Source organism: Trichechus manatus, unplaced genomic scaffold (genome assembly GCF_000243295.1).
Source record: "Trichechus manatus latirostris isolate Lorelei unplaced genomic scaffold, TriManLat1.0 scaffold00084, whole genome shotgun sequence".
NCBI classification, from domain to species: domain Eukaryota; kingdom Metazoa; phylum Chordata; class Mammalia; order Sirenia; family Trichechidae; genus Trichechus; species Trichechus manatus.
This window is the reverse complement of record NW_004444020.1, coordinates 10,684,553-10,695,125: the sequence shown is the minus strand read 5'-3', so window position 1 is coordinate 10,695,125 and position 10,573 is coordinate 10,684,553.

Genomic DNA, 10,573 nt, shown 5'->3' with positions numbered 1-10,573 from the left:
CCCACAGCCCAACTCATAGCCAGTGTAGCTGCTTGTTCAGCTGCTTTTTTAGCAGCAGGTTTCTGCTGTCACCACTGGCTGTGCTGCAAAGCCTCTTCCAGGCCTCTCACTGTCTTCAGTGTTACAGCCCTTGACCTGTGTTATTACTCTTTCAGGAGGTTCCTCACCTCCTCTATCTGTTCTGCTTCTTCCCTCTCCTTGCCTATCTAAAACCTCTGTGGGGTTGGCTGCTTATAAAATCAATTTCCTGATAAATTCCAAAGGGAGGAATGCTCCCACCTGGAGACACATCACAGATTCCATTGAACTGGAAGCTAAGAATACCACCTGGCCTCTTTGGGCTCCTTATGCCTCTGGATCAACAAGTAAAGAAGGGAGTAACCATATTGAAATCTGCTGAGTGTGATTGATCCTGATTACCAAGAGGAAATCGGACTGATATTACATAGTGGAGGTAAAGAAGAGTATGTCTGGAATGCAGGAGATCCCTTAGGGCATCTCTCAGTACTACCATGCCCTGTGTTAAAGTCAATGGAAAACTACAGCAACCCAATTCTGACATAACTACTAATGGCCCAGATCCTTCAGGAATGAAGGTTTGGGTCACCCCACGAGCAAAGAACCACGACCAGGTGAGGTGCTTGCTGAAGGCAAAGGGAATATGGAATGGGGGGTGGAAAAAAGTAGTTCTAAATACCCGTTAAGGCTACATGACCTGTTGCACAAACGAGAACTGTAATTGTTATGAGTATTTCTGCTTTATATATGTGCATTTTCGTTTTTTTCACTTACAAAATATAAGATGCAAACGGGGCTAGTACGTTTTCAGTTGTACATGAGTTAGTTGTATCATGTTGGGTGCAAGTATGATTTTGTAATTGTCTTTATTAAGAGACTATGTATGGTTTGGGGAGATGTGTACAGGTTCCAGGTTGACAAGAAGTGGGCTGGGATGGTTAAGATTGTGTTTCAGCTCGAATGGGCCATGATTCCCAGTGTTTTGGCAGTTGCATAATGTTGTGATCACTTCCCTGCTGAAATTTGGTACTTGATCACCCCCATGATGAAATCTGCTGAGTGGTACCAGCAGGGTGGAGCCTGTGGGGGCTCACTGCTCCCTCAGCTTTCCTCTCCCCACCTTCCTCTGCCTACTACCTTCCTGCTCACCTTTCCAGGGCTTTTGGCTTGTTCTGGATCCTGCAGCTGGCTCCCCTTCATCTGACCTCTGGTTCTTGGGACTTGAGCTAGCAGCTTGCCTACCCATCTTGAGATTCATCCACCTTCATAGCCTCTTACAGCCCTGCTCTCTGGCCTGCCAGTCTTGGTTTGCCAGCCCTTGCAGCTACCTGAATCAGGAGAATCCTCTTTCCTGTCCCATGGACTTGGGATGTACAGCCTCTAAAAACTGCACGAGCCATTTCCTTGATATAAATCTCTCTATATATATACCCTTTACTGGTTTTGCTTCTCTAGAGAACCCAGCCTAAGACGGATATGAAAGAGCAGCCATCCAGATATCTGGGGAATGTGTGTTGGCAGAGGGATCTGCCAGTGCCAGGCGCTAAGGGGGAGTGTGTCTAGAATATTTGATGCATAGCAAAGAAGCCAGATAGTCTGGTGAGGAGCGAGCTGGAGAGGAGTAGTTAAACATGAGGTCCGAAGTGCAACAGGGACGAAGAGGGAAGATCAAAGTCTTTTGTAAGGGCTGTGACTTTTATTCTGAGGGCAGTGGAGAGCCAGTGAAGGACTTAGAGCAAAGGAAGGACATGCTCTAAATAGTATTTTTAAAAAGACGACTCTAGTTGCTTTATTGCGAGTAGATTGTAAAGGAATGAGGGTTTGCCAGCTTTAAAAAATGTGTAATTGGTTGTTGACTTATTTTCTCATTCTAAAAAATATTGACTTTTTTTAACCTCGTTTTGAATTTGTAATTTTGTAATTTCTGTCTTAAAGAGAACCTCCTCAGCTCCCTCAAAATCTGGAGCCACCCCTGTCTGGCACGCATTATGTGGGTGTGTAACGGTAGAAAAGCTGCAAACCGGGCCTGTTGGGCAGAAGAGCTGGATGAAGGCAGGACGCAGGGATTCAGGTGTACTGCGCACCGACACCAGGTCTGCCCTTGGTGGATGCAAAGCCTCCAGAGACTGACAAACACTGCAGCCAATGAGTGCGTTCCCATAGTCCAATCCGGACAGCAGGGATGGGACTCGCTCCTCCCTTTCTGCTGGGCTCAGAGCCTCCGACTCTGAAATCACATTCGACTCAAAGCGGGCGGTGCTTACGCGTGCGCATGCTCGCAGGGCAGACTGGGCGCGGTGCTAGGTTGCCATGACGACCGTTGCTGGGACAGCTCGGACCCTGCTAGAAGCTCTCACCGCGTCGCTGCCTGGTACCTGTCGGGAGATCGTCGCAGTAGCTCAGTTTCCCAGTAATGCATAGGGACAGTAGAGATAACAGTTCCGTGGTGTTTATAAGTAAATTATATAGTATGTTATAAAAGCCCTGGTTCCTGACCGGTTGCTATTCACCTACTCTGGGCTCGGAGTGCGCGCCTGGACCGCTCCTGGGTGGGGAGGGGGCCGCAAATCCACCAAAACGGCCCGGCGATTTTGGGCTGGAGCCTTCTTTTCCTCCATAGGGTGTTCATTTTGTAATCGTGCGTTTATTTGCTGCTGCTTAGAAGCACCTTTAAAAGGGGCAGGGGGATCTGTCTGAAGGAGGCTCTTATTTGCAGATCCGCACAGCCGGTTGTCGCCAGGGGCCGGCCTCGAACCAGCACTAACAGGGCTTTTGTCTTCTTTGCAGAGCCATGGGCAGCAAGAAGAAGGAAATTGCTCTGCAGGTAAGCCTCCGCACTTGATTGGGGAGGAGAGGTGGGTAGGGGAGTAGCGTGGAGCGTAGAGTGCAGTATAAAACTGATATTCTGGTTGCCACCATATGTGACACACAATGTTCTCAAACTTGAGTGTTGTACCCTTTCTTCTCAAAGGTAATCAACTCAGTGGCAACTGGTGATGGTGGATATGCTGGGCATTTATTATTTAGAGTGCCTTACTTCATTTGCACCTGGAGCAAGTGAATCCGTAAGCCAGTGTCTGCTCTTTTCTTTTTGATCTTGGATAATAAGTAGTGGTGGACACTAAAGGGATGGAGTGGACCCTTGAGTTGGGAGGGAGTGCTTCTTTATAGAAGATTATCCAGATGGTCCATAATACAGGTACATTTAAAAACAAACTTTAAAATGTCCCATAGTCAACTCATGACCCGTCAGGATACATGCTCAGATCACAGACGCCTCTTGGAGATAGAGTTTCATGGTCTTGAGACACCTGATTTCTCTTTTATTGTCCTCAGTGGGACAGCAGTTTGCAAGTGAACTTTAAAAGCATATTGATTTTCAAAAGGGAAGGAAGGGGGAAGCAGCATCAGTCTAAGGATAGCACATGCTGCAGGTGGAAAGAGCTTTGGACTGGAAGTCAGAACTGATGTAGTTCTTGGCTCTTCTCTTAGCCAACTTTGTGACTTTGGATAAATCACATAAGCTCTTTAGGCTATGTACAGCTTGCTCATCTGTAGATGAAGCTGTTGAGTGAATTTTCCTTAAGGACTTTCCAGCTTTAATATTCTTGGACTCTGTAGAGTTCTGAAACTTTTCATATGTATCTATTCTGTCTGTAAACTATTTCTAAATTCCTGGTCCCACCACTTATTAGCTATATGCACAATTTCCTCAACCTGCCTGGGTCTCCATATCCTTTACGTAAATAGGAGAGAGGATACATAACCTGCAGAGTTGTGATACAACTCCTTCAGACACGGCCAGGCTGGTCTGAATACTACCTGTGGTGTCTCTGACATTGTTGCCCATGTGATTGTTTATCTTTTCATGTGTTTATGCCCTAGTTCCCCAACTCATCTGAAAGCGCTTAGAGGGTAGGAACATTTGTTAGCAATTTTTTTTTCATGTGTATTCCTCACTCTGAGTACAGTGCAGTTCTCTAAGTGTTGTTGTTAGCTGCCGTGGAGTCGGCTTCCGACTCACAGCAACCGCATACACAACAGAACAAAATGCGGATTGGACCGTTGTGATCCACAGCATTTTCATTAGCTGATTTTCTAAAGTAGATCACCAGACCTTTCTTCCCAGTCTGTCTTAGTCTGGAAACTCCGCTGAAACCTGTTCAGCATCATAGCAGTATGCAGCCTCTACTGACAGACAGGTAGTGGCTGCACATGAGGTACATTGTCTGAAAATCGAACCCAGGTTTCTTGCACAGAAGGCAAGAATTCTACCACTGAATCACCACTGTCACTGCAGTACTCAAAGTAGATGCTCCTATTTGCTGAGGGAGGAGGGAGAGTGAGTGTGCACTGAGGCATCTGTGTAAGCGTTGCCTCTCTACAAGGTAAACTCTGAAAGCAGTGCCCTAGGGTGAGCCAACCCAGCAACTTGTCCCCTCTGTGTAGTTCCTTCTGTGACTGAGACAGAAATCACAGAACATCAAGAAACAGAGACTGGTCAAAGGTGCCACACATTACCCACTCATTTCCTGCCAAATGTAGGGCATAGTGAAGTCCAGATATTTCTCACACTGCTCTGTGTCTGCCTTGCTCCTATGGGTGAGATTCTTCAACTGGCCAGAGTCCTGGCCCCAGAGCTAGTGTGGCTCATGTGAAGACAGGTGGTCACAGAGAGTTGCCAGTGACTTACAGCTGAGCCTCTGAAAGTGACTGTTATGAGAGGGTGGGTGGGTGTGGAGGCTCTTCTGAATCCTTCTGTTATCACTTTCTTCAGGACTATAGCTGTAGGCCCAGGATGACATCAGTCCGATTCTTTACCTAATTGAGGCATCAAGAAAATCTTTTCTATCATATATATGTATATATATACACACACACACACACACACACACACATATATATATAAAAAACCTGTTGCTGTCGAGTTGATTCCAACTCATAGCAACCCTATAGGACAGAGCAGAACTGCCCCATAGCATTTCCAAGGAGGAACTGGTAGATTCAACCTTTTGGGTGGCAGCCATAGCTCTTAACCACTGCGCCACCAGGGCTCCATATATATGTACATACACACACACACACACACACACGTAAAAACAAGGAAGAATGGCTTCTTTAAAGAGAAGGACCTTTAATAGAGGACTTTTCAGTGTTACATGTTCCCCACACTTTTTGGAGATACGCATCCTATTATTTTAAAGGGATGGAGACCCTTAAAGTATAAAGTATAAAGAATAAGTGGTAATTGTCACGGTCTTTTAATTTATATAGTTTCAAAGTACCTCCCCACAACATACTTATTCATTACAAAGAGAAAGAGAATGATTTTATACTGGAGAAACCTGACAGACACCACCTTAATCAAGTGATCAAAGTGAACATCTTCAGTAATGGGACAGAATGAAATTGGGTGTCACCTAATAGGATGCAGTAAGAGAATCACTTTTCAGGATGCACAACCTGAATTTAATCAAGAGGAACCCAAACTGACACCCAGAATGAAAGACATTCTACAAAATAACTGCCATGTAGTCTTCAAAATGTCAAGTTCGTGAAAATCAAAGAAGGACCGAAGAGTTATTTCAAACTGAAGACCGAGACTTGACAAATAAATTTAGCACCTGATTCTAGTTAGATCCTTTTGCTTTTCAGGACATAATTGGGACAATTGGTGAAACCTGAATGGGCTCTAAGCCCTAGATAGTATTAATGTATCAATGTTGATTTCCCAATTTAATAGCTGTATTGTGGTTATGTAGAGAATACATTCAGGGATGATGAGATATCAGGTTGGCAATTTACTTTAAAATAATTCAAGGAACAAAATGTTCTTTATACTGTACTTGCAAATTTTATGTAAGTTTAAAATTGTTTCCAAATGAAAAACATACAAAAATTTATACTGTTCCTGAGGAACTAGATGGTGCCTGGCTACCACCACTCATCCTTGTGACAGAGATCACAATAGAGGGTCCTGGACAGAGTGGGAGAAAAATGTAGAACAAAATTCAAATTCACAAAAAAGACCAGACTTACTGGTCTGACAGAGAGACTGGAGGAACCCCTGAGACACCCTTCTAACTCAAAACTGAAGCCACTCCCAAAGTCCACTTTTCAGCCAAAGATTAGACCAGCCTATAAAACAAACAATAACACACGTGAGGAACGTGTTTCTTAGTTCAATCAAGTATACGAGATCAAATGGACAACAACTGCCCCAAAGCAAAGGCAGGAAGGGACAGGAAAACTGAATGAATGGACATGGAGAACCTGGGGTGTAAAGGGAAGGGAGGAGAGTGCTGACACATGGCAGGGATTACAACCAATGCCACAAAACAATTTGTGTATAAAATTTTGAATGAGAAACTAATTTGCTCAGTAAACTGTAAATTTTTTTATACTGTTAGTGGAGAGAGACCATGCATTTCTTCTTGCATTTAATTTGTAATGTAATCCAGAACACTTTTAGATAAGAGTAAAAATGTGAAGGAATGAAAATAAATGCAACTCTTAATTATTTCTGATGTGAATGTTGGGATACATTTAACAAAAGATGTGCAAAATTAATACGCTGAAAACTACAAAACAGTGCTGAGAAAATTAAGAAAGACCTAAATAAATGGAGAAAAACATCATGCTTATTGACTGGAGGACTTGATGTTAAGATTTCAGTTTTTTTCTCCAAATTGATCCATAGGTTCGACACAATGCCAATCAAAATCTCTGCCTTCGCAGAAATTGACAAGGTGATTCTAAAATGGGGCTTCGAACCGGTTCGTTCTGGTTCGAATCCCTGCTGAAAATTTGCATTTCCACCCCAGATACACTGAATCAGAATCTACATTTTAACAAGATCACCAAGTGATTCTTATGTTTAAAAAAATTTGAGAACCACTGCTCTACTAGTGGTCCTCAGAATTGGTCCCTAACCAGCAGCATTTGCATTGCCTGAGAACTTGTTAGAAATGCAAATTCTAAGCAGGGGTTTGAACCTGAACGAACTGGTTTGAAGCCTTGCTCTAACATTTATATGGAAATGTGAAGCATCTGGAATAGTCTAAACAATTTTGAAAAGAGGTCTCAGACTGCCTGATTCCAAGACATTTTATACGGCTATAGTAATCAAAACAGTGTCTTACTGGCATAAGAATAGAAAAATAGGTCAATGAAACAGAATACAGTCCAAAATAAACCCATATTTATGCATTTAATTGGTTTTCAACAAAGGTGCCAAAGCAAGTTCAATGGGGGAAATAAATCTTTTCAACAGATTTTGCAGAAACCACTGTATGTCTACATGGAAAAAAAAAATTGTCAAAATCCTGCCCTTACAACATACGCAAAAACTAATTTGAGATGGGCCATAGACTTAAATATAACATTTAAATTATGAAGCTTCTAGAAGAAGACAGAACATCTTTATGACCTTGAAGTATGGAAAGATTTCTTAGAATGGACATAGACGCACAAGCCATAAGTCTAAAATTTAATAAGTTAGACTTCATCAAAATTAAAAACCTATGCTTACCAAAGACATTGTTAAGGAAATGAATAGGTAAATCACAGACTTAGAGAAAATATTTACAATACATATATCTGACAAAGAACTTGTACCCAGAATTTATTTAAAAAAAAAAAAAAAAACAACAACTCTAAAACCTAATAATAAAAAGAGAAACAATCCAGTAAAGAAAATGGATGAGAAACTAATGGACACTTCTCAAAGAAGATATATGAATGGCTGAAAAGCACATTAAAAAGTGCCCAACACCATCAGTAATTAGGTAAATTAAATGAAACCCATAATGAAATACCACTACATACCATTAATGTGGCTAAAATTAAAAAGACTGACATCACCAAATTTTGGTGAGTATGTGGAGTAACTGGAACTCTTATACTTTGCAGGTAAAAGTTTAAAATGATACTACTACTTTAGGAAAAGCACTGGCTATTTCTTATTAAACTAAATATGCACTTACCCTATGTTCCAGCAATTCCACTCCTAGGTATTTACTTACCAAAGAGAAATGAAAACATGAACACAAAAAGACTTAACAAGAATGCTCATAATAAAAAAGATTCATACCTCATACCATACACAAAAACTATCTCAAAATGGATCAAAGACCAAAATGTAAAATCTAAAATGATAAAGATCATGGAAGAAAAAATAGGGACAACAGTAGGGGCCTTAATACATGGCAAAAATTGTATACAAACCATAACTAATGATACACAAATATCAGAAGAGAAACTAGATAACTGGGAGCTCCTAAAAATTATACACTTATGCTCATCAAAAGACTTCACCAAGAGGCATCTGGGGTCTTAAAAGCTTGCGAGTGGCCATCTAAGATGCATCAATTGGTCCCAACCTATTTGGAGCAATGGAGAATGAGGAACAAGACACATGGACACAAGGAAAGTATTAGCCCAAAAGACAAAAGGGCCACATAAACCAGAGACTCTATTAGCTTGAGACTAGAAGAACTAGATGGTGCCCAGCTACCACCAATGACCACCCTGACAGGGAACACAACAGAGAGTCCCTGATGGAATGGGAGAAGAGTGTGCAGCAGAACTCAAATTCATGTAAAAAGACCAGACTTAATGGTCTGACTGAGAATGGAGTAACCCCCGAAGCCATGGCCCCTGGATGCTCTGTTAACTCAGAACTAAAACCATCCCAAAGCCCACTCTTGAGACAAAGATTAGACTGAACTATAAAACATAAAATAATACTCACGAAGAGTGTACTTCTTAGTGCAAGCAGATAGGTGAGATCAAATGGGTGGGTCCTCTCCAGAGGCAGGATGAGAAGTCAGGAAGGGACGGGAACTGGTTGGATGGACATGGGAAACCCAGTATGGAAAGGGGGAGTGTGCTGTCACATTATAAAGATTGCAACTACTGTCACATAACTATATGTGTACAAATTTTTGTATGAAAAATTAATTTGGGCTGTAAACTTTCACCTAAAGCACACATACACAAAAGACTTCAACAGAAGAGTAAAAAGAGAACCTACAGACTGGGAAACAGATTTTGGCTACAACATATCGGACAAGGATCTAATCTCTAAAATCTACAAATTACTTTAACACCTCAATAACAAAAAGACAAATAATCTAATTAAAAAATGGGCAAAGGATATGAACAGACACTGCATCAATGAAGACATTCAGGCAGCTAACAGACACATGAGAAAATGCTCTTGATCATTAGCCATTAGAGAAATGCAAATCAAAACTAAAATGAGATACCATCTCACCCGGACAATATTGGCACTAATCCAAAAAATGTAAAATAATGCATGTTGGAGAGGTTGCAGGGAGATTGGAACTCTTATGCACTGCTGATGGGAATGTAAAATGGTACAACCACTTTGGAAAACGATACAGTACTTCCTTAATAAGCTAGAAATAGAAATACCATATGATCTAGCAATCCCACTCCTAGGAATATACCCTAGAGAAATAAGAGCTGTCATATGAATAGACATATACCCATCCATGTTCATTGCAGCACTATTCACAATAGCAAAAAGATGGAAACAACCTAAGTGACCATCAACAGATGGATGGATAAACAAAATATGATACACACGATAGAATACTACACAACAATAAAGAACTGATGAATCTGGGAAACATCTCACGACATGGATGAATCTGGAGGGCATTATGCTGCGTGAAATAAGTCATTCACAAAAGGACAAATATTGTGTGAGACCACTATTATAAGAACTCAAGAAAAGGTTTACACACAGAAAAAAAATTATTTGATGCTTATGGGGATGAGGAGGGAGGAAGAGGGGAAATCACTATCTAGAGAGTAGACAAGTGTCAACTTTGGTGAAGGGAAGGACAACACACAATATAGGGGAAGTCAGCACAACTTGACCAAAGCAAAGGCGTAGAAGTTTCCTAGACACATCCAAACACCTTGAGGGACTGAGTTGCTGGGGCTAGGGGCTGGGGACCATAGTCTCAGGGGACATCTGGGTCAATTGACATATTAGTTCATAAAGAAAAGGTTCTACATCTGACTTTGGTGAGTAGTGTCTGGGGTCTTAAAAGCTTGTGAGTGGCCATCTAAGATACATCTATTGGTCCCACCCCATTTGAAGCAAAGGAGAATTAAGAAAACCAAAGTCACAAGGAAAATATTAGCCCACAGGACCACATGAACCAGAGCCTCCACCAGCCTGAACCCAGAAGAACTAGATGGTACCTGGCTACCACCACTGACGGCTCTGACAGGGATCACAACAGAGAGTGCCAAACAGAACAGGAGGAAAATGTAGAACAGAATTCAGATTCACACAAAAAAGACCAGACTTACTGGTCTGACAGAGACTGGAGGAATCTCCGAGACAATGGCCACCCGGACACCCTGTTAACTCAGAAATGAAACCACTCCTGAAGCCCACTTTTCAGACAAAAATTAGGCAGGCCTAGAAAACAAACTAAACACACGTGAGGAACATGCTTCTTAGTTCAATCAAATATACAAGACCAAATGGGCAACTCCTGCCCAAAAGCAAGAC